General features: G+C 41.9%; 1 protein-coding gene and 1 long non-coding RNA gene across 10 annotated transcripts in view; both read right to left on the reverse strand.

Moving 5' to 3' along the window:
• LOC108004018 (uncharacterized) overlaps nt 1–25,808 on the reverse strand; it is a 340,152-nt gene that overhangs the window by 79,928 nt on the left and 234,416 nt on the right. For 2 of the 9 annotated variants that reach the window (XR_009832504.1, XR_009832506.1), the window contains one exon: nt 13,206–17,273. The exons of 6 other annotated variants lie outside the window; for them this stretch is intronic. The gene's annotated coding sequence lies outside the window, so the exon portion shown is untranslated. One more of the 9 variants, XR_009832505.1, reaches the window with a different exon arrangement.
• LOC133667216 (uncharacterized) lies at nt 268–13,157 on the reverse strand. Its single transcript, XR_009832508.1, has 2 exons — nt 8,226–13,157; nt 268–1,042 (listed from the first exon to the last, which is right to left on the reverse strand). It is a non-coding gene; the product is annotated as an uncharacterized LOC133667216 (long non-coding RNA).

Here is a 25,808-nt window from a genome sequence, read left to right on the forward strand (position 1 = left end):
AAGTTAGGTGGTCTTTCGATGTTTTCTGGGTGGAGACGCGAGCGTTTTAGGTTATGGCAGGAATCGAAAGTGAATTTGTTTGGGTATTATGGGAGGAAGTAATTTGTACCTTTGGATTCGTATTGACGCGTTTCGTGACACCAGGATTCTTTTAGGAGTTAGTTCTTTGAATTTTTCTTTCGTGTGAGCGGAATCGAGATTGTTTTGGATTATAGGCGGATTAAAAGTGAACTTATTTGGATGTTTGAGGTTGTTCTGGCTTTGGTATTCTTGAATAAGATTTTTTACAATATTGAGAAAATTTTCTAAGGATTTGTACATGTATAATATTCATCAGGAAGATACGTATTTTCATATTAATTTTCATATTTATATCCATTATTTATTCATATCTTTAATTTCTAGTAGAAACTATTTTTAACAAAAATAAAAATGTTTCTTTGTAATAATTATTAGTCTTTTTCCTTTAAAATCCGTTCATAATACATTAATATTAATTATATAGATTAACATATTTATCTAACAATTCAATTTATCACATTTTTATCGCCAGATTATGAATAATAATAGCTTTAATCCTATTTCCATTCTCGTAACAAATAAATCGCAATAAATGGAATCGGTTAAGATCATGTTGGCTGAATGTTTCAAGTATTGCATTCAAAAATTTTCATGTTTTTCATATATAAATATATACATGTATACATATACATATATATGCAGTACCAGATCGAATGCCCACGACAAATGGCATTTTCCCCGTCAATTTTTCCTGCCTCCTATTTTTGCGCGCTGGTAAAAGCCAACCTCATGCAAATAGTGCTGGCGCGCTCGCTGGCACGGAGGTGTTAACGATCGACAATTCGTCCGGCGTGACCATTTTAGTCACGCGCCAGTCGTAATTTGTCCAGGCCGTTATAAGTAAAGCTTCTCTGGCCGACCGCGTCGTATTTCATGGCGGGAACCGTTGTAGGAGTTTAGTAAACGTAAGATCAAGATATTGAGATACAACGCGTACACGCTCCCGTGGAGGCCGCAGTCTCTGCGGACAGAACAGATATATTTCATTCCATGTTTTGTCTTCTATAAGAAAATTATAGTATATTCGTGGAAAATTGTAGGAATTAATATCTTGGAGTTGGACCGCGTATTTCATAATGATAAATTGTGATATAAAATTTTGAAGGAAATTCTATTTGATTGAAATTTTGGCTGATTGAAATCTGGTTCAATTTTTATCAGTGAACTTCAATTGATTATCCATAAATATTGATTTAGAAATCGTATTAATGTTTGTTTGTCTTTCTTCTTTGATTACAATCTTTTATTTCTTATTTTTAAGTTTCACAATACTTGTTGTTGCTTCTAATAAGAGGGATGATTGAAAAAAAACGTTCTATTTTAATTATCTGCGTTGTTCACACGCCACGTACAATAATTATCTCATGTTGTTTTTTTTTTTTTTACTTACAAGGGTTCATTAAATACTTCCCCCATTATATCGAGTATAATTAAAGAAACGAGTATTTATAAGTGGCTATAAAGGTTTCCAATTAATCGATAAACTTAAAGTAAACCCTTTCTTGCTACACGCAAGGACACGAAAAGAAATCTGATAAAACAAGATAGGGAGCGGGTTAAATAACATCGCGAGTATCGCGATAAATCGCGCGCGATCGTTGCGAGGATCGAATTCCCACTGCTGATCTCCGAGTTAAATTTTCGATCATTAAGCTTCGTTCTATCGAACGATGGTCCTGCTCGACATCGGCCGTCTAAATTTATCGTGTTTGGTGATGGCGCGTCGATGTCGACAAGAGCTGTGTTTCGTGTCCGTGTCGCGGCGAGATACGCAAAAAGGAACGAGAGTACGATTCGAAAAGGTGCAAAGAAAATCGAGGTCGAAACATCGAGCGCGAAGAAAAAATAAAATTTATTATAAATGCGCGAAATAGAGGATGAAATCGTCGAGAATAAATTAGAAAGTTAGGAAAGGGATGATCAGATGAGAAAGTAGATTCCATTTAAATCTGATGAAATCGATCTTCTTTTACCATTTAAAGGTAAAACGAGAAATAATTTAAAAATTTATAAAATTCATCTTTTTTATACAATTTCTTCTTGTATAATTTTTCGAATTTTACGTGGAAAAATGATCAAGTGGATCTTTCCTACGAATCTTTTAAACAATAATAATAATAATTAAAACTTTGATTTATTTCATTACCAATTTTGTTAATGCCATTCTTCTATTGATTGCTTATACTGTAACTTACCACTTGTAAAATATCACAAACAATATTAACAATATCCCTGAAAAATAGAAAAAAAATTATCGAAAAAAATCCTAGTATCATCGATATTTTCTTCCATCATTTTCTTTCGTCATCTCACCACCGTTTTTTGGCCCATCCTTTTATTAAATTTTCCAAGAAACTACCGGAAAGAAAGAGAGAGAGAGAGAGATCGCCTCGGCCAAGGTTTTTGCGCAAGAGGGACCAGGGAGAAAATGGAACGAGAAATACGGAGCCGCGAGATAGAAGCCGAGGCAAAAGAGCCCTCCCACACGTCACGTCGTTATAGGACGCGTCACGACGGACGGCGTCGGTGGTAGTGGACGCACACGACGTCTTGGTATCTGGGTAACGACCTGGACCTGGCCGATCTCCACGCACACAAACAGGATCCCACGCGGATGGCGCACCGACGCACCACGTCCCACGTTTGTCCCGGACGACCCACCCCCAACTTTTGATCTTGTTAGCTACGACTCGTTCCCGTACCTTCCGCGCGGAACCACGATAAGGATTTCAATTTATCGACTCGTGGCCACAGAGAGAGAGAGAGAGAGAGAGAGAGAGAGAGAGAGAGAGAGAGAGAGAGAACGTTTTTCGAAGCTTCGAGAGGATGCAAAATTTCTCGATTAAAGCGTGAGCAGAGTACTATCAGAGGTATTGAGAGGCTTGGTGTATCCTTTCGTTAAGCGTATGAAAGTTGAGTAGGTTGGACGATTTCTGTGATATACGAACTATTATTGTTTCTACTCTTTGTTCCTCTGTATGAACGTGGTATAATGTTTTAGATAGTTTTAGATAGATCGTATAGAGAAAAATAATTTACGTGTAATATGTGTGACACTTTTAGAGAGTCAATTCTAAAGGCAAAAACAAATATATAAAAGTTGGTACACAAGAATAGATAGTCTTGAAGCTTATTTAGTAAATTTTAATAGTTTTAAAGTTAGATGAAGCGAGACGGGGACAGAATGACGTGCGCGCCACGCTGCGGTGCGTCGATGTAACAACAGATGTAATGCTGTCTCACTCTGTCTCATTTCATCTAACGTAAATCTCTTATAACTTAATAAATAAGTCTCAATCATTTTTGTATACCAACTTTTGTATTTATTTCAACTTCTAGAATCGATCTTTTAAAGTCAATCTCACGAATATATTTACAATATATGCATGCTTGATATTTAATTCTTCTGGAACCAAATTACCAATTGACAAAATTGATCGATTTTTCTATATTGATTGATATGATAACCTATAAACTTTAATCCAAACATAATCAATCTAAACGTTTCCTCGACTCGTAAATTTCAAACAATATCCTTACATAATAACGCAAGAGCGTAACAACTGTCCAATTTCGTTTATTTACGTGTAAATGTATGAAAAAAATAATTGAGATACAACGATAAATAATAAAGCTGTCTCGAAGGATAGCGTCACACGTGATCGTTCAAACTCAAGACTACTTCGACGCCACTTCGTAATATTCAATCCTCGAAAATGCCATACTCAAACGCCCCAACAATTCACCGGATTGTATCAATGTTTCTCCATCGGTGTTAATTCGATTACAGCCTACATACTTTCGCGTGTTCTTGGATAATTAACAACCCGGTGAACTACATCCCGGTGGACTAATAGAACACACACACACACACGCACATACACACACACATTGGTGCAACCGAATGTGCGCGTCGTAAATCCGCAAAAAAGCGAATTGTGCCGCGCAACTGTTAATTAAGCAGTATATCTATATTAAACCGGTCCGCTTGTTCCCTCTGTACCTGTCTAGCTGTCCAAAGCTAAATGTACGGTTGCGAAGGCGCAGAGAGCACGCGGAACGCGGCTCGTCTGAAATAACTCGCCCCAGACTGGGCGTCGTCGACCTGTCCAGCGCGAAATGAGCTGCAGTTCTTTCTTTCTTCCTCCTTTTACTCTCTTTCTTTTTATTTATTTATGTTTTATTTATTTTTTTTTTAATTTTTGAATATTTATCACTCATATTTTTCGTATTCTCTTCGATAGGATGCTGTCTATGTAGAGACGATTCTTTAAGAAGTAGCATAGTATGAAAATAAGAAGTAAACTCGATGGAAAAACCTGGCTGGAAGAACAATGCTAATAAAAATGATACACGTTATTCGCTAAGACGAGTTCGTGATCAGATCTCGGGCTGTCTAATATTTGCCGAGAAATTTTGCGCGTTACGCGTCACGACAAACAGTGGAACTTTTTCTCCCCTCCTCCTCACCCCTAAATAATCGACCATCAAACTCTGACAAAATTCTGCTACGAAATGCAAGTAGATACAATCTCGCATCCCTCTCTCGAAACGTCTGATAATTTTCGAACGAAGATGCAACGTTCCTATACCATTTCTCCCTATATTCTCAAACTACAATAAATTTACATTATTCGAAAATAAATTACCGTAACAATATCATATCATATCAGAAAAAAAAATCCAACAAGCGAGTGCAATAATTAATCGACGAATCATCGCTACGAGCAAAATTCCCGGAAAACCAAACTCTCCACCGCTCTTTCAGACCTTCAACGTCATTCGACCGGCCACGTCGACGTCACGTAATCGCCCACATCCGTTATCTTCGAGTCTCTGCCTCCCCCTAAATACGTCATTGATTAGAAGATGACGCGCAAAAGCATCGTCCTTGGATCGTCCCGCGGCACGATCATACTTGCCTCAAGGCAAGCCGGCTGTCCAATTAAGACATCAGTCCCCGGAGAGGATCGCGCGAGTAAACTCGAACTCGAACTCGAATCTCGAGGCTCGAAAGCGAGGTGGAAACGAGGTTGAAAGACCAGGAGGGGGTGGGTGGGAGCGAGAGAGGGAGGAAGAGACCAAACTTGGATCACACAGCTGCCGCTCAGATTTGCCGACGGATAATTGCGTGGCTTTTCCACAAATGGCATCCGGGGACGAGCGCCACGGCCGTATTGTCAACCGGCCGGTGGAAAAATGCGAGATGCATAATTTCATGCGACACGCGTGAGCGGAATACCGTATAGGTCTCCGTATAATAGGCGTGCTTTCGTAACGTGATCCTGATATACGTGGGTCATGCGCGTCGATTCGCCTTTTCGTTTTCAATGAACGATCCATGGATCGTTGGGTAAAGAGGAAGGGAGGAAGAAAGGAAGGAAGGAAGGAAGGAAGGAAGAGATGATTGTATCGTTCGTATATGATTGTATTTTCGATACATCGATTATATATCAAATTGTTGGAGAATTTTTTCCAAATGTAAATCATCATTACATTTTTAGGCTAGATAAATTTTATTAATTATCACAGACTGGAAAGCGAAGGAGATTAGATTTCTCCCGTTTCTGAATCGAATACAGAAATACGAAATGTGTTTCGAAATATCAAAGTATTGGTATTTTCTTCGTTGTCAATTTAATGAGTTCTTTTTAAATATAAAACGAAATATGCAAAAGTGTAGAACTCAAAATGTTGTATATTTCGTAAAAAATTAGCGATCGTGGAACGAATTTATCAAAATATTGGGAAACAATCTGTTTTAACCTGTGCCTCGTTCCATCCTACTCTTGCTCCGGCAAATCTTTCTCTTCAAAGAGAGAAGCAAAGACCAAGAATCGAACCCACTCGTCACGGTCCGCGTTAATTCGAAGCAATCGGTTCGAGGGCTCCGTTCATCCATCACCGACCACGCGTGTCCATCAGTCCCTTTAACGAGCATTTTCATTCCCGAGCAGAACGTGAACGAACGTCCTCCACGAGTCCTATCTCAGCGCAGACAAAAGAAGAGGAGGACCACCGATGAATGCGATGTTGTCACTCGGAGAGTTACAAACTTTGCGCTTGCCCCCCGATTCTTAACCCCCCCGATTTGAATTCGATTTTGGCAGGAACTGATGGTCGAACGAGTCCGCAAAAAAATGCTCAGGGAACGTGATTGAGACCGAAACTTGCGCTTGTGCACGCCTTGCGAAATCAAGAGTAAAGGAGGCAGAGAGAAACAGGAGGCGAGGTATGCGCGAACGAGAGACGCGTCCCTCTGTCGGAATGTTATAAATATGACCAATTACGTGTTACATATATGGCGCACGGCGACAACGAAAAATCAGGCGCCGTTTTTTTGCCGCACAGGTGTACGACAAAGGGACGCCCTCTCTTTCCGACAGCTTTCCACGTGATTTTACACACGGTTTCATGCAAATAAACATCGATTTTTCCTCCTCTGTGTTTAATCTTTCGATCTTTCTTATCGAACTTATTTTCTCGAGTAAAGTAATAAGGGGAAAGGGACGCTTCGTGGAAGGCGAAAGTTGAACTTGTTATTCCTTGAATTCTGAAAATTCCGCTTTCGAAAACCACGAAACTTGTCAGTCAAACGTGAACCGAGATGGGGAATCAAGATCGTATGCCTGTCAAGTGCGCGTGCGCGAGGCCGAGAGGATCGATCGATGACGGCCGTAAATTCGAAAACGGCATCGGGTGTGGAGGAAAGGGATTTTATCAGGGACCGAAGCAGGAAGTCGGGCAAATATTTTCGTTACGTCACGCTCGGATCGTTGACTATTCTCGCGGGGAAAATATTGGCCGTAATCTACCGCGAGGCAACATTGGCGGAGGGTCGCACGGAGGCGAGATGTTGGCCAATTCGAGGGCCAGTCTCAGTCTCTCTCTCTCCCTCTCTCTCTGAGCCGGAGCACAATGGCTAAACTAATATTGAAATATTGCCGGCCGATTGGGCCCTGTGGGCATTTTTCAACGTCGCTGCCGAAGCGCGGCCGCTAACAAATGCGCTTGATTTACGATGGCTGGCCGGCCATTCAATACCGATTGTTAATACGAAATCATTTATTTTGCGACGCGCGATCGTTACGCGTTCTCTTTGCGCGAATAGAGGGAGGAGGAGGAGGAGGAAGAAGAGGAGGGAGACACTGTTGCTCGAATGAAAGAAAAGATCGAACGTCTGTCTCTTCTGAAGACGTTTGGAAGGAGGATTGCACGCGAGGTGTCTTCGTTTTTTTCTTTTTTTTGAGAAAATCGAGAATTCAATGAAAAATAGATTGATCTGTTGTTGCTCTTATTTTCGAGAAATAATTCCGGATGTACAAGATGAGTTAAAAGGATGAGATTACTATCGGTTTGGCGAAGTTGTAATTTGAGTTGGTTGGGGGTTAAATTAGAAACGGGCCTCGGCGGCTGCCCGTCCATTGATTGTGAAATATATGGAGGCATTTTTTAAACGGGGACGCGACGCGGCGCGCAGATAACGAAAGCCGCTCTTGTTTTTGCGCCGTCACGTGTGCTGCGCCAGATAAAGCCAACGATAGCACCCGGTGCTACGAGTGTTTGTGCGATTCGTCGATAACGGTTATCGCGAGCGCTCGCGCGATCCATCGAGACTTGGATGCCGGCGCCGATTCGACTCGAGATCTTTCGTATCTTTCTCCACGATCGAGCGGAATTCGATCTCGTGATTTCGATCGTGATTGAAGTAAAAATTGGAAAATCAAGTTCCAAGAATATTTGATCCTTTCTGCTGTTTGGATTTTCATTCGATACGAGTTTAATAGTATAATCTCGAATTACTCGATTCGATAAAAATCCTGGACTTAAACGAAGATTTCAAGATGGAGATTTCGAAGGTTAGATTAACATCGCATGACAAGATTCAAAGCACAAACTTCCAACATTGAAATTCCAATTCTTTTTACGGCATACCCACTCCAAACGCGCTTCCTGCCTCTTACTTCCGCCAGTTTTACCCACGCGCGCTTCGTACCATCCTCGTCCGCGATCATCCACGATCAAGTCGTTGCACGATCGAAATTTCAATTTGGATCACGTCGCCGTGTTTAAACGAGTTTACAGAAATCCCCGTGCCCGTTATCGGTCTGGGAAATCGGCGATAAATTATCCGGACTCGTCACCTCGTGTCACTCAACCGCTCCGTTGCCCGTTCCTTCCATCCCAAGGCTGGCTCCAGGCGCGCTATTTCCTGCGGAGATGCGCCCACGCGCGCGTGGCGCGAATCCGATTCAAAATTCCACGGAGTGTATATTGATTCAGCTGAATTAACACTTAACACGTTCGCGCGGCGTGCCGGCGGCAGCCACGCACGTCGCTTCGTGGAACGCCACGCGTTTCTGAACCGAGATCTCTCGAGGCCGTCTCTTCGCCGCTTAGGAATCGCTGACGGAAGGCAATCGGCGTTCGGGGATTCGATGCGAAGGGAATCGAACGGGGATTTAAATTGAATGGAACAGCTCGTACGTGTCTGAAGATGTGCTGAATATAATTCTTAATACTTTTACTTTATTTTTTTTGTTTATTTAGAATTAGTTTTGGCACGAATGATTACTAGGAAACGAGTTTGTTGTACATTGATTATTAAACTCTTTGAATTGTTATTATATACCGATCCTTATACGACGAAGACGAGAATACTTGTTAATTCTATTCTGTCCATGCAAGTACATTTTTCAACTTGTTCTCACGTTTGTCGTAAGGAAGCGTAACGAGTGAATCCTTCGTTTCCTTTTCTAGGTTATCCTCCTTTTTTTCTCTACCATTCTTCGTTAACAAGAAGAATTCACGGAGCATGACAAATCAAGACGCGGATATTTAAAAAAGGCAAATTTCCATTGAAGCTCCATTTCTTTAATAATCCTTCATAACAATTTTATATCTTGCATAAATATCCAGAGTATTACAACTAAATTTAAATTATCTTGAAACTTCCTGAAACCTAACCTAAAAGGTCGCGTTCTCATCTCCACGTGTTTCCGCCGATCTCGCCGCTCGATCGAGATCGATGCTTCCATCTCGATCGACTTATTCCGTTATCCCGACGATCCATCTCGGATAGACAGCCCTCGATCCCAGCCTTTGACTACGCCGACTACGCGCGATCCGGCGGCGAGCGCGGCCTTAATTGGCGCGTTTACCTTAACTTTCCATTTAAACGCTTCACGAGGTCAAAACGGAGGAGCGCGTAAACCACACGCGACCGTGCACGGTAACGCCGCGACCTTAAGGCGAGTTCCCACCGTGCCTTCTTCCCTTTCTCCGCAGGCAGAGCGAATGAGAGCGACGCGACGGTTGCACGCCATGGGGAGCCACCGACAGTCGCGTGGTATCGGGCTAATGAAGTGGAGCCCTCCTCCTTCGCTCTCCCACGAACCGCTTATGAAAGTTCATGGCTGGTTTCTTTCTGCCTTCTCTTATTCTCCTCTCGTTTTTTCCGCTTCGTGCCGCATTAATTGGAGGTTGCGCGAGCAAATGTCGCCATACGAATGGACGTCGTGGGCTTTTGGCTTTCCTCGTGGGTTACATACCCTGGCTGAGATGTCTTCGAGTTGGGAAATAGATGGGACTTCCGTGAGAATCGAGGAGGAAGGCGAAGAGGATTAATTGGAACTTGGGTGAAATTGAATTTTCTTATCTTAATCGTACAGTATAACTCGAAAGATGCGAATTTTTAGGTTATGTCGCAGATCACGTCGAAAAACGAGATCGCCATTAGAGATAACCTATAAATCGAGCCGAGATCACGATAATCCTTCCAACCTTGACGAGAAAATCGTTCAAAATTCGATCCCATTCCGACTCGAATAATCAAAATCCTCGAAAGACGACAAAAACCGGCATTCAATCGCCTCTTACAAAACGTTCCAAACACACGTTCGAGCACACCTCTTTGAAACCTCACCAAAAAAGAACCTCGTCTTCCCACGAGTTCAAAGAACCTCCACCCACATTCACAGCTCCATTTCACTATCAACACAAGAGGCGACGAGGGAAAAGAACGAAGCAAAGAGGAGTTCCATAAAAATAGGGGAGGAAGAAAAAAAAAAAGAAAAGAAAAGAAAAAAAGAAAAAGAAACACTCTAACCCATCGAGTTCCTCGCGCATAATGGCCGCGAGACGCGGAACGCGGAGACGCTATCTGATTTATCCCCGATTTCGCTATCAATCCCCGACAAAGGGCGACGCGACGACGCGACGCGCGTCGGCCACGAGGAGCCACGAGCCGTCGCGTGGGACTAAGCTGCTCTTCTCCTTCTCTCTTCTATCCACGTCAACGGGTGCCAGATCTCGCTCGTCTCTCTCTCTCTCTCATCCGCAGTCGCTTCTTCTTCTCCCTCTCTCTCTCTCTCTCGAGTATTCGCAGTCGTGAGTGCCATGTCTCTCCTCTTCCTCTTCCGACGTCTCTTCAGCCTACTCGTTCGTGTCCCACGGCACTCCACGCTCCCTCGACGTCTGCTCACGCTCGAACGGGCACGCACACACGCGCGCGCGCGCGCTTGTAGTCGCACGCAACATAACCTATACGCAGGGGACGTGTAGGAGAGCGCCCACGTGTGCACACGCGGTATAGAAGAGCCGCGCTCTCGTGCCAGTACTAATGATCGATGCATTTATTTGTTTAGCCGCTTTCAATCTCGAATTGCGAAATCGTCTGGCGAGGTTTTAAGACTAACCTGAGAGGCGTCTGAGCGCGGGTTTTGAGATGTTTGCCTCGAGAAGAGAATATTATAAATCAGGTGCTCGAGTTGGGTAAGTATGGGTAAGTGGTTTCGAGTTCCGTGGAAATGGTAGTTGGCGTGGGGTTTTTTTTCGAAAATGAAGCGTGACACGGTATTTTTTTCTTTTTATCTATTAATAATTTGAAAAAGGAATGATAATACTAGGAGGAAACGCGACTATTGATCACTATTTCTTCTTTTTTACCAATTTGCGAAATAATTTAAAATGAAATTTTCCATCAACGACTCGGTTGACGCACTAATTTTTGAGCTTGATGAAATTTTTTTATCGATCGAACCTAATCAGAAATTCTACGAATAATTTTAAAGATGATTTAATGGTGGAAGTTTTCGATGCAATGTTTGATTTCTTCTTAAAAGAATCGCGTTTTCTTTCTTGATTATCAATCAACTAATAAACAATAACCCCTTAATACCCATCTTCCTTATATTTAGTCATGTATAAATTTAAACTCGTCATAATATCAATTACCCATACATTAATCTCTTATACACGTAAATACAAGAACTTTCTCCACCTTCCAAAAAATCATTGATCAATCCCATTTAAAATAAATACCGCGTCGACCAACTTTCTCAAATTTCAATTCATCCACCCGCCAACGCAAATAAAACGCTTCGCTCTCGAATCTCCATTTCCGTACCCCATTCCATCGCGTACCTAATCCCATCCTGGAATAAGAGAATAAAAAACGGAGAGAACCTGACGGTAGGAGGGGAAAAAAAGAAAAAAAAGAAAAAGAATCGAATCCAACAACAATAACCGCCAACACTCGGCACGGCCGCCCCGACACGGGCGTTTTTATCGCGTGGCACGAGATTTCCTCCACTCTGGCGGGCTTATCGCGCGTTAAGCGCGTCGCGAGAATTTATAACGTTTCGCGTGAGACGTTAGCCCGGTGCCAAGAGATCCCGCGCCGGCCTCCGTTATAATTCATCCGTTTTGGGCGGCCGCCAAAGTCGTACGTTTGCCCCTCTCTGTTGTACGAAGAAAAACGAATTAGCCCGGGGTTTCGCGCTCGCGCATCGCGTGGCGGGTCGCTTGCGTGGGCGCCCTTTGGCGCCAATAATAACCGGCGATCGTCACTCCGTTCCGCGGGGTGAAAACCGCTTTGAGCGGTAACGCACCACCGCGCCTCTGATGCATCGCCTTCGGCAACGTTTTCCCATGACGAATTCGTATAAATAGTTACCGGCTCCCTTCCACGTATCGGGAATCCTCTTCTAACCTCCAACTTCTTTCCCCGTCTTTTCTCTTATGGAAATCGCGATGAAAACATTTGTATTCGTGATATTTACGAGGTCGTGGAGCGATACACGTGTGGATGTTTTTGTATTTTATTTTTGTTTTAATTTGTGGTGGGTGATTTCGAATAATGGAGGGTGCAACGAAGATTCGATTCGACAACTTTGTCGGGATACAAATCCGGAAATGAAAACTTGTATATTATTCTGTTTGTTATATAAACAATTTATGATTCGTGTAATTCATTCATTACGGGTTCGAAGTTGATTCACAGGAAGAAATTATCAAAGATGTTAGATTCATGGATGAAATTTATAAATTGTGTTTTAAGGATACTAATGTTCCTCGTTAAATATCGAATAAGTTGTCAAACTGGACAACTTATAAGTAATACTCTCTCGGGTCGATTAATTTAAATTCCACGAACCGTCCCCATTAAGATGACTAACAGTTCAATTTTCGTTCGCGACAATAGCCCGAACCAACCCCTCGGCCAATTAAAACGGATCCAACCGAGGAGGGAGTTGTTTGGAAGAGGGACGAGGGGAGACATGTTTTAATCATGACCAAGCATTCGAATCGCAAGTATCCGTGCAGAAATAAAGCAACAAGCCGAAACTTGAACCGCGCTTCTTCAAATTAGTTTTCTGTTCCCGAATTCCACGGGGTGCCTTTTAACGTTGCTAATCGACCCGTTCTATCATCGAGTCAGCTCCACACGGCGAGTAACCTCGACGAGGAGCGGGGCAAGTCCCCCACGTCCACGTTAATTCCTCCTCATATGCATTTTAATCGAATTATTTTCGAAGATTTTGCGAAACTATATGCAGCTTCCCTATCGTCTCGTGGTGGCTAATAAAAAATTCGAGTCGCGTAACTCTCGCGGGCACGAGACGTATAATCAGGCCTCCGAATAGAGAGAGAGAGACCCGTCTGAAAATTTAAATTGGCCTAGACCGGACGTAGAATCAATGCGGCGAGAATGCGTGGATTAAGCCTACTGTCGGAGATCTGTCACGAGCCAACCAGTGATTATCGTTCGTGGATATGGGCCACCGAAAAATTACTAGACCGCATCTGTTATGGGTGCATCGATTATGGCAGAGAATGGGGGGTAATCGCGTTGTTTATATTTAAGAATTTTCGTTATTTTGTGCATCTTTATGAATTTTTAAATTTAGGTTTAACGACGAAGAATTTGGAAATAATTTGGCCTTCTTATCTTCTTCACGGATCAATTAATCATCGCCATACTATAAGTATGCGTAATTATTTTTTTTAATCTAAAATATTGATTCTCCGAAAGTATCTTCAATGTGATAAATTGCAAATTAATTTTAAATTCTCGACGAAGCCTATATCATCGAGTCGAGAAAAAAAGAAAACGAGAAAGGACGGAAGAAAATCCTGCGATAAATGATCGCGACGCACGGTTGTAGCAGCGTCTAACGGTCGTAATTGGCCCGGCAGACAGACGAATTTATCGTCTCGATTTTGACGTGGATCCCTATGGCGTGCGTCGGCGATCATTGGCGCGAATCCTCGCGCCGTAAAATATTTGCCTTGTCGCTGGACGCATAAATATTCATGGAGCATCCCGTTGATAAAGAAAAAAAAAAATCTCCCGACAATCGGGATTTCTCATCGATCGATAATTTTCGAACTTGCCTATTTCGAGGATGGATTCCGTCCCTATGGTGTTTTCTTTTTATTCCCCTCCTCTCTTCCTCTTCTTCTTTATTTAGCGTTTCGAAACGGCAACGTAATTACTCGTCGAAGCAGCGTTGCTCCATCGACGATCGAAATTGCGGCACGGGTGGCATAGGCTATCTAATCATTGGATTGGACACGGCGAGCCTGTTAATGAGCAAACAGATGAAACGACGCCGGGGTGTAATCGGCGTTTTTAATTAACTTTTTGCCACTGTCTCTCTTCGAGAGAGGAAAAAAGTGGCCCAATCGCGATTGCGCCTGCTTCGGTGTTTCACTCCTCTGTTTCGGTGATCCGAAGCGCAAAATTATCGCTCGGATAATAAAGGAATAATTAGAATGGTTCAAATGGACCGCATTCATTCAGAAAAAAATAAGAAAATCTAGTTTCTTTATTGCTTCGTTTGATCTTTGTCTCTACCATTCTGTAAGATTTCAAAGAAACATATTTTTGCTCAGAATCCTTAGGTATTTTTCTTTGGCAAAATTTTTCTAATCATCCTCAAAATTATCGATGGTATAATCGAGGAATAATTAAAATGATCCACGTGAGAAAATAATAACAAAATCTAGTTTCTTTATTGCTTCGTTTGATCTTTGTCTCCACTATTCTGTAAGATTTCAAAGGAACGTATTTTTGCTCAGAATCCTTAGGTATTTTTCTTTGGCACAATTTTTCTAATCATCCTCAAAATTATCGCTGGTATAATCGAGGAATAATTAAAATGGATCCACGTGAGAAAATAATAACAAAATCTAGTTTCTTTATTGCTTCGTTTGATCTTTGTCTCCACCATTCTGTAAGATATCAAAGAAACGTATTTTTGCTCAGAATCCTTAGATATTTTTCTTTATATTTTACAATTTTTCTAAATATCCTCAAGTTTATGAAATCTTCATTCACGGAATCCATGTTATGGGATCCACGCGAACCACCAACCACCAGTTATCGTCATCTACGTTCCATCTACGGGGCCTCTCGGGCCCATTACTCATCGGCCTAGAATCCCATAAGCAATCCGCCACGAGCAAACGGGCCAACATTCTTCCACGCACCTGAAAAACGACGAGGTGCGCCAACTTCGAAACGCCGTCCTCCTCCTCCTCCCTCTTCCACCATCTTCTTTCCTCGCCGCATCGTCGGATCCCAATTAATTAATACGTCGCATACCTAACAGCGGCGTAACGAGCCGCGTGTTCGTCCTCGTGGCGATTCGAAGTCTCTCCTCGCTTTTAGAAGACAGGTCGCCGCCAGTATGACTCAGTGAGCGCAATGCAACGCGCGGCAGCTATTAAACGCCAGTAACGCTCATAAATATAAATCATACGGAATTGTCTTGTTGCTCCTCGATGCTTCTGTTGGTTGGCCGCGACCCTGGGAAACATCTGTCCGCCTAACCGAGTGGCCGCCTCACAATGGCCGCCAAATTTGGTCTCGCGAACGTTGCGGGGATGTTCCCCGCTGAGGGAACCTGGGCCCCTCTTCTTCCATTCTACCCTTTCCATCCTTCGACGTCCACAGTCCTCGATAACTCGTCATGTTCCTTTTCGGTTTAAGAGGTTTTTGCGGAGTCACGGTGAGCGGTGAGGATTTAGGTTTAGATTTAGGTTTAAGCTTTAGCCGGGGTACAGGCGTCCTAGATTTATGCGAATAAGATTACGCGAGGATACGATAAGGGAGAAATTAAGGGAGAAGCGAAATTAAATCGTAATGAATCGTAATTGAATGTGCTACTTTCGAGATTCTTTCCTTTTTTTCTTTTTTTTTCTGCGAGGATATTATTCCTCTCGAATTATACGTTACATTAACCAGTTAAAGCCCATCTTCCTCGTTATTACGGTTGTCGAATACTAATTTAAAATTTGGCCTCCTTTAATGTCACGTAGCTGGGTTTTGTACCTACGTAATATCGATAATTGGTTTCCAACTTTGTAAAAATCGAGCGAGATTTACATTTAAAAACAATAATATATAATTCCGGCTCAACCATTACCATTTTACGTTGCGTTACGAAACGAGACAAAGTCACGTAACAGGGATCCACTGATCAAAGTCCAAACTCCTCTCCTCTCTCCAATCATACTCTCTCTCTCCGCAAACACGGAGACAACGTGAGCACGACGCGTAAGAATTCTACGTCTATCAGCGGAGCGGCCACCGATCAAATCCGCCCACGCGCACAAAGGACACGAGAGTAGAGGTTTCTCCCACGCGAAAGGAACTCGTGCGCGGGACTCTCTCTCCCCCGCGCGGGGGGAGAAAACCAGGGCGCAGCATCCGTTCGATCGATCCTCATTATGCACGCTGACCTCCGCAAACGACCTCATTTCCCCTTCACGGAAATTGGTTTTATAATTTTTTAAACCGGCCACCAAGGTAATCGAGCCCTTTTACCCCCCGCTCCGTATTAGGTTTCCGCCGTTCCCATTCACGCAGACACGTCGTCCCTGTCGTAACCAGCCTATAGAAATCACTTTCCCTGATTGACACTGAATGAACCCACCCTCGAACTTGTCCCCCTCGATTCGATCGTACCTGTTCGTTTATTATATCGAACGTCTTCGCCGTCTCTCTTTTCAGAGATGTCTATCTAATCGCTTCTCTATCGAGAAACCGTTGATCCAGCTTCTCTTCCATCCTTTTTTCCCTCCACTCTCCGTCTCGTTTCGTTCGAATCCTTTTTTTTTTTTTCGTTCGCGGGAGACGAACGCTCAGGTGGGAAGACGGCAGGTGCATATCGGGAGAAAAATAAGGCTACGATCATCTTTTTTTTACCTTTTTTCTCGTCGATAGTAGTGGATTGCGGAAAGAGGGAGAATTAATTTATGAAAGAATTTTGTGGCAGTTTGCGGCACGCGAGAGTAGTTCTCGGGACCATTCAGGGCCATTCCCCTTTTGGCATCCTTTGATTCGAAGATTTGGATGGCGAATTAATTTTGATTTTTAATTTGGTCCCATTTGTCGGTTTTGAAAGCTTAAACGAACACTTAACGGGTCGTAAGAATTATTAAAAAATTATTTTTTAAATCTGTAATTCCATCAAAAAATCTTTTCACGATGATATTCGTGGACAATGAAAAAAATCCTTTTTAAAATTCCGTTAAGAAAAATTGTAGAGTTGCACTGATTATTTACTTTAGATACAATGTATCAACCATTCAGCATTCATGAATATTAAATTTCCATCGAAAAAATCTTTTCCCAATAATATTCAGACCTGTGAGATTTTAGAAAAATGATATCCATCCCCGGATACAATATATCTACGGACATATAATAATTATATTATTATTTAATCACAACACTGTCAATTTTTTCGTAAATTTAAAAAAAAAATATGTGACATTCCATCTTTTTGCATAATATTCACAGCCGGACAATACGAAAGAAATCCTCTTCAAAATTCCCGTTAAGAAAAATTATATAGAGATCCGGCTTCTCGACGAACCATCCATCCCCGGATACAATATATCTACGAACACATAATAATTATATTATTATTTAATCACAACACTGTCAATTTTTTCGTAAATTTTAAAAAAAAATATCAAAACCCAATCATAAATGTGACATTCCATCTTTTTGCATAATATTCACAGACAATACGAAAGAAATCCTCTTCAAAATTCCCGTTAAGAAAAATTATATAGAGATCCGGCTTCTCGAGGGACCATCCACGGATACAATATATCAACGGACAAATAATAATCTGTTACGTTTAATTGCCGCGTAATTACAACAACACTGCCAATTTCCTCGCAAATTTTCCTCCGTGTTAATGGGAGCCCACCGTCGTTACGCGTTCGCAATTTACTGTCAATATGCCACGGGGCAACGATCCGCTTCAATCAAGCCAAGTATCGAGGCGGGCACCATCTCGTTTTAATAACATATTTTAGACGATCATTAAGGGCCGTCCGTTCGCGACCACACAAGCGCGCAGATTGGAATTGGTTGGTGACTGGTAAGTGGCATCGGGACGATTGCAACCAAATTGATCGACGTCTGCCCTAATAACGTCCCGCTACTTTCTGCAATCGTCCATTTCGTTCTTCACCATGTGGTGAATTAGTAATGTTTCGAGACGTATCTGTCGACAAATTCGTAATCGACAATCTAAATTTTCTCTAACTTTCCCTCCAACCAAGTTTTAACCAAGTTTCTTAAAATGGGTGTTTGTTTTTCTTTTTCTTTCTCTTCTTTTTCTTTTTCTGGTGCGGGAGGTAAAGTCCTCTGTTTTGAAAGCTGATTCAATGTTCAATCGTTCGTTAAATTTATATGGGAATATTTTGGAACAATTTTGGGAGAATCTTTTTGAAGATTCTTAGAAAATTGGAGAACGTTTCGATCGAGGAAAAAATAATTTTAGAATTTAAATTTCTAAAAAAAAATATAGAATAACTCAGTTGGAAGTTTTTGAAAAATATACAAGTATTTGCATACCCGATCTTGCGTATTGTCTCTGTTATACATCGAGAATAGAAATGGAGAATATCGTAAGATTTTCCTAGCATTTCTTATCCTTTCGCCGAAACGTAAAAGAATCTTTCTGCTGATGATGTTCACGAGTCAATGTTGTCTCGAGAAAAGCATGTGGCCGGGTAAAATACATCTATTTTCTTAAAGCTGCCGCTAACATGGAGCAAATGTTCCGACTCGAGTACACGCTTTCAGCAACGTTTTATGATGGCTCGCATACGTGCGGATATTTTCACAGTTTATTCAGAGGGACTATCTCGTCTTTTGAGAAACGAAATCGGGGTCATATCTATCTGCACACGACATAGTAAAATAAATTCTCGTAATTGATAAAGCTCGAAATGTACCGTTAAAAGTCCATTCTTTTTTTTTTTTTAGAAGTTTTATAGAGATCTATTTTTGAAGTTGCAAACATTTAAACAATTTTAGAAAAAATTCGACGAATCTTCGAATGCAAGATACTCTTACGACTTGTTTCCTGAATATAATAGAAAATTATCCAGAAGAAAAGTTATATCTCTCCAAATTTATATCGACGGTAATACAAATAAAGAAGTAACAAGAGTGATAAAGGATTAGAAGAAAGAAAAAAATGATCTTCCATAAAAAGAATCACCCATTGAAATCCCGTTTCATAAACGTCACGATGATCCAGAAACACAACGTCTCTTCCTCCCCTCTTGAGGCAGGTTTTAGAGAGACAGTCAAAAGTGTCGAACAAATACACGAGCGGCGAAAAACCATGAAAGCCGAAGGAAGAGGAAGGAGAGAAAATCTGGAAAGGAAAAATCTGTCTTTCGACCTGGCTTGGCCTTCTGCGGCGCACATGCTGGATCCGGAATCGAGGGTGGTTCCGGTTTTTTTTCTCTTCCCCTATTCTTCGATAGGAAAAGACCGAGAAGAAGAGGCCGAGTTTCTGAGGGCGAAGCCTACGTGAAAGGACGTCACCGCCCTGTCTGCAACTCTTCCAACCACTGGAAGGAAGCGTGTGGTGCTGCGGTCCGCTTCGGGGTAAGAGAAGAGGATTGTGGCAGTGTGGTCCTGTGTTCTTGGGCGGACGTCCGCCCCGCACCATCTTCCAGATATCGATCTTCCACCATTGTTCCCCTCGAGCTTGTTATTAACTGTCATAGATCTCGCCGAAATGCCGACCTGTCGGCCGCCTCTTCCGCCACGGTTGCTCCTACAAATTAATTTATCACGAATCCATTAATCCGTTTCTTACGGGCTTTTCTGGGGGATACTTTTGCCGTCCAATCGAAATTTCAATTGCAGGGACGCAATTGAGCGTCAGCCGTGGGATCAATTCGATTTGTTGCCTCATCGGTACGGTAATTCACTCTTGGTCCTTGGAATAGTGATTAATTAGAATATAATCATAATTATCTATATCAGAGATACAATATGTATAAAGTTTTTATTTTTTAAACGTACCTGTAATTTTTCATTTCACGGCAGGGAAAGAAGAAAATTATAGTACAAGTAAGAATACAAGTAAATCCTTTTATTAACTTTTGCACTCGTTTCGCTCTTTGGAATCAACGGCATGTTCGAATATGTAGGCACCTTATACGTTGGAAAATGAAGAGATCGTGAGATAAGATATTTTAAGGAAGACGAGGTATTGTTCCTGTGGCGAAGCGAAAAAAAGACTCAAGACCAAGAGCGCGCATATTTCCAACCTGCGCAGACCCATTTGGAAAATTCGAGCGGAAATGGAAACGGTTCAAAGCCGAGACCGCCCTCCTCGTCGACCCTCTCTCTCTCAGCCAGGGGCCAACGGGCCACGAACTGCAGTTTCTCCAGGATCCAGCGAGCCCCCGGGGGTAGCAAGGCGAAGCGTGTGGTGGTCTTCCATTCCGGCAAATGTCCGCCCCACGCGACCTCAATTTATTCGACACCTCCCCTCGCCTTCAGCGGTTGAAAACTGCTCTGAATCTTCTTCTCTTCTTTCTTTTTTTCTTCTTCTTCTTCGTCTTCTTCTTCTTTTTTCGAGGGAAGCGAACGCAGCCTTGCGCGCGCCTCGAAATTCGAAGGTTGCGCCAAAGGGGTGAGCAAAGCCGCGCCGTATCCTCGTAAAAGAGTTATTATGCTAATGAACGCTGACCGCGCCTGATCACTTTCTCGAGAGAGTAGAAAGTATCTCGTTCGGTCATCTCTCGAGAGGTTGATAACGAACTTTGGCAATCGGTGTAATAAATTATCCATGCCTTCGATAATGCCTCGCGAGCAACCAGATTCATCGTGGTTAATTCCTTGTGGCAATTTCGTTTTAGTTGCGCGTGGGGAAAGAATTTTATTATTCTCGTTTAAATTTAACTTCGAGAAGCGTCATTCGCTCGTCGTTTTTCATTCTTCCCGGCAAAAAAGAAACCAATTTCCAAGAAGCGAGCAAAACTCTAAATCAACCGGTTAACAACCTCTTTAAGTATCAAATTCAACCGGTGAAAACGGCAGTCCCTCGTTGAACCGAGGAATCCACGGAATCCCGTCGGGAGGGCATAAAATTTTCCCCAGGGATGAGACGTACTTGGAAACGACGCGTCCCTGACAGCCGACCTCTCGACGTCGTGGTGGCGACGCGGGTCTGGACCCGAGCCAGTCTTGCGAAATTCTCGTAACACGTGTTCCAGGTCCGTTGCCACGTGTTGGTGGTCCACCGAGGCCCGTAAACGCCGCTTCGACGCCGACAAAGGCCGCCTCAGCTTCTCCTATTGTGGGGAATTTAAGCCCATGGAAACTGGACGCATTGTCGTTCCCGCTTCTCGTCGGACACGCACGGCCACGGATTTATCCCCGAAAACCGAGGAGGGGAAAAGGAAACGCGGCGAATTTCTTCGATCCTCGCCGCCTTCGATTCTTTGTGTCTTCTCTTCAAATTTCTCTTTTTTTTTAATTCCACGTACGGATATAAACAAGATGCGGAAAATTCATCTATTTAAAAAGGCAAATTGATTTCACAGAGCAACGTGATCTCAAACGTGCGACAAGAATTAATTAGATATAGAAATTTCGCTAAATAAAAATTTCTCCGCCCATACAAAATTATTATTCCGGCCAAGCGTGATACGAATCGAAGGATACACGAATGCACGAGCTTATTTAATTTAACTCGCCAGTTATAATACACAGAAAAATAAGTAAAAAAAGAGAAGCAAGCCTAAAAAAAAATCCAAAACGAGTGTATATTCCCCTCGATAATCCATAAAAAATCCATAATAACCCGATCTTTCCAAAACCTTCCAAAGCTAAACGCTAAACACGGTCATCCCTATCGATGCGTAATTACCACCACGAAACCATACAGCCAAACTAGCCCTACGAGCAAGGTGCATGCTAAACCCCCTAAACCAAGAACCCTCTAACAGGAGTCCATCTATACCGAGGCAGCATGCTACTATCTTATATATATATATACGTATACATCTTACACGTAGGTTTATAAAAAAGGAAGCGGGGGCCCAGGCCTGGAAAGCGTGGCCGTCTTGGGAGGTCGCGGATGCGCCACCGGGGTATCCGCCGTGCCCTTCCTAAATATGTTATTAGTACGGTCGTATAACTGCTTCATTTCGAGCGTATGCCCCCAAGGCGATCATCTGCGTCCGCGGGCCCTTGAGATCCCTCTCTCGGGTCCAACATGGAAAAAAAAAGGAAAGAAATAAGAAAAAGGAAAAGAAAAGAAAAATGGCAGAACGTTTTCGCGAGACTTAGACACGGCACCTAAGCAGGGGAAGATCACGACGACACACGAACCAAGCGTTTCATTCAAGCGCCCTCCCAGAAGTTTCGACCATGGAGGCCTAGATTGTTTAATCGTACCCCCCCTAATCAATGCCACGGCACCCTGTAATTTCGCCAAATTGCGGTAGAGAATGTTTTCTACGGGACATTCTACGGGGCGAAATAGGCAGCAGCGGCAGCAACAGCGGCAGCAGCTCGATGGTAGGTCTTAATTTGGCCGGCTATAAACCCGGCTAGTGAACTTGTGCCGCTGGGGGAGCGTAGCGATGGGGGGAGGGGCGTGATTCCAGTTTTTCGCATGGCTTTCGAACCGATTTATTTATTCGAATATTCACGACGTGTCGAATCGGTTCGATAAAATTCAACGATATCGGGCTGAACAATGAAAGTATCGAAGTTAATCTGCGTCGAAAAAATTGGAAATGAGTATTATTTATTCCCAATTTTGATGGTTAGAGAATTACACGTGTGCTTCCATGATTCTTCATCGTTAAGATTTCTTTCGAATCTTGTTACTCCAAATCGCAAGTTTTCGATATTTCCACGGATTTTTGGAAATAAATCATGTCAATTATAACTCATTGTAGAGGGAATATTTCCAAAAATATGGCGATATTGATTATTAACTCGAGAGAGTTTCTAAATTAATTTCAACATTTTCCTTTGCAAAAACGTTCATTATTTGTTAACGAGACGAACAAAGACATTTGGATTGGCACCACGTATCCAACATTATCGTCGATGAGTTCGATTAACGAAAGGAACAATCGTCTTTCCTAAAGAATGTTTGAAATTATCCGAGAAAACTCTATATTTTTGGAACACTCTGTGTCTACGAGAGTTTCCTCGACGATTGCGAGCGTTTTACCACGGGAGGAGAGCTTAACGTAGATTTGCGATATAAATCCGCCGGAATTTTACCACCGGCCCCGATGAGGGATGAAAACCTCTCGTGCGTTCGTCGTTGCTCGTAAAGTACCGTTATTATACCGAGTATGCTTGTCGTTTAAGCTACGTCGATGCGTATAATTTCGAGGATGGTAATGGACAATCTTTTAAAATTTAAACGAAATAAATCGATCACGGTGAAATAGAATTCGCTTCGTGAGGGGAGGAATTCTACGCTGCCGTGCCAAGTTGTTGTTGTAATTTTTTCGTTTTGGCGGGTGGGCACGATGCGGGCAATTTCATAAATCTTCCCGCGAATCATCGAATTCAGATTATGGACCGAGGATGGTATTTTTGTCGAGTAATACGGCGTGCTTGTTTTTAGAGACTTTCTTGCTTACCCGATGGGCCGCGGATAAGACATTTGCATGGGAAAATATAATGATTCGAGATCGCTCGTGATGACGACGAGTTTATTATTTGGATCAAGGGAGGGGGGTCTAGATATTATCTAATCTTAAAAATTAAAACGTCGGTTTGAATAGAGTAATGAATGGTATTTGATCGTTGAAGATGAATTTTAGGCACAGCCTGATTAATAAGTGTGTGCGTGTCAAAGTATGGCTCGGTGGTTTTATTAGGATACATCTTGATTAATAAATTACATCGGATGCCAAATATATATAATTATTTCCCGTGCTGATTTAACGTAAAATTTCGAGGTATAAAAATATATACACACGATGCCAACATGTTAAAAAATTTCTTTCCCGGTAATCTTCGAATATTATTCAGCGGAAAAAGTCGCTAAAATTTGAATAATTTTACACGCTTATAAAATCACCTATTTCGCAACATCTTCACTATATACTTACGACAAGAATACATATATATATAATATATATATATTTATATTTATATATATATATTTTTTTTCGAAAGATGCCTTTTTTAATCGCCACTCGGATTTAATACCGTATCGTTAAATTACAGGTAGAGCCTCGATGAAGGGTCACGTTATAATTACTCCCGTCCACGATATAATTACTTCATTCTAGATATTACGAAAAACGCGACAGCAAAGAAAACAGAGATCTTAATCGGTTAATTGTCTCGAGCCGAGGGCCGGGACACAACTTCCACGTCAAATTATCTCTTCATTAAACCCACTTTTCCCTCGCGAAATCTCGTATCTCGTTGTACTTGTTTGAAAAACAGATTATAAACCGCTAATCAACGCCGATAAAATATTCCATCCGTTTTTATCGCGACGCTTAAAAAATTCGTGCAACCGGCAATTTAATTTGTTCTAGAAGAAATTCTCCCCGATTATTCCATCGGGCATGAGGCTGCCCGTGGATGATCCTCCTCGAGGAACAAATGGAGGAAACAACATGTGATCCGGAGGAATGACAGTGCAATTGGGCGCAATTAGGCGAGCCTCAATTAAGCCGTGTCGAACTCGAGGCGTGTAATAATTCAACGTTCCGAATAAACGAGTACAGGTGACGGTGGTGCACCATCGAATTAGCGCCGATCATCGCCCCGGGAATCGATGCAAATCGTGTTCGTGTTAACTCGTATCACCGTCTTCCATCGTGTCGATACGTTCGTCGCAAAACGCCCCTCCTTCTTCCGGCTAGATCCATCAAATTTTTTCTCCATTTTTTACAAAATTGCTTTCCTCTTCTCTTCTCTCTCTCTCTCTATTTGTTCAGAGATAAATTCGTGTGCAGGTAGAATCGAAGAAGAATCGTTGGGATCCATATTCAATTATCAAAAACGATTGTATTTTAGTAGTAGAAATATTAGATGAAAAGTTATATTGTGATTAAAGGTTTTCTTTTTGGTAAAATTTCAGAGTAGCCGAGTAAAAATATCGATAAGAGATTATATTACAATGACAAATGAAGAATGCTAATGAAAGTGAAAAGGTATCCGGTGTGTTGAACGATGAAAATATTTCGTTTGAACGAAGTCATCACGAATTATTCTCGGAATTATTTCGTCGAGGTTGGTACGATTGGATTCCTCGGCGACGAAATTCTACGATTAATCGAGATAACGCTTCTGCGAGTCTTGTGGTTGACTTCTTGGGTGGCGAAGCGATTAACCGTCGAATCGGCCTAATTCCATCTTTATCGTCTAAGATCATCGGGTTTTTAATATGCGCGAGAAGAGAGTATGGCATGTCGATTTCGCTCGCTGGAATTTCCTGATGAATACCGAACACGAGAACATCTCGATTCTAACGTTCAGAAGAGAATTTAAGGAAGCTCTTTTATATTTTTTTTCAGGAGAAGATAAAATATAATTATCGAAGCATAAACTTCTTTAATATTCCTTCAGAATTAATTATTTTTTTATTTTTTTATTTTTATTATTTTATTTATTTTTTTCAGAATTTATTCAGAATTAATTCTTTAAATTTCTTTTTTAAATTTTTAAACCCAAGAACGTTGAAAGTGCTGAAAATACACGATCGATTCAAAATTACTTTTCAATAATGAATAATTAATAATGCTTATGGTTTCTATCTGAAAATATTGATATATATTTTTTTTTTTGTTAATTTTCCGTTTTAATCTTGCAGCAGCAAAAATCAAAATTGTCTTCAGATTTTTGAACTGGCGTGTACGTAAAGCAGTTCTACTTCATAAATGAAATTTATGAAACGCTTGTACTTCATAAATCCGAAAGGAAGCCACCAATCCCGTTGGTCATTAAAAACGATTACGATCGTATCAGAAAACAAACGAAGACCCCTAATATCATCAGAATCACAGTGTTTTCTCGAAAATGGCAAGGAGTCGGCATCGAAAACCCATCACTGTATTCTTTCCCCCGAAACTGCTGGCAGCCATGCACGGACCACACGCGCGTCGATAGACCTTTTAAG

The sequence above is a fragment of the Apis cerana genome, linkage group LG13 (assembly GCF_029169275.1).
Source record: "Apis cerana isolate GH-2021 linkage group LG13, AcerK_1.0, whole genome shotgun sequence".
Lineage (NCBI taxonomy): Eukaryota > Metazoa > Arthropoda > Insecta > Hymenoptera > Apidae > Apis > Apis cerana.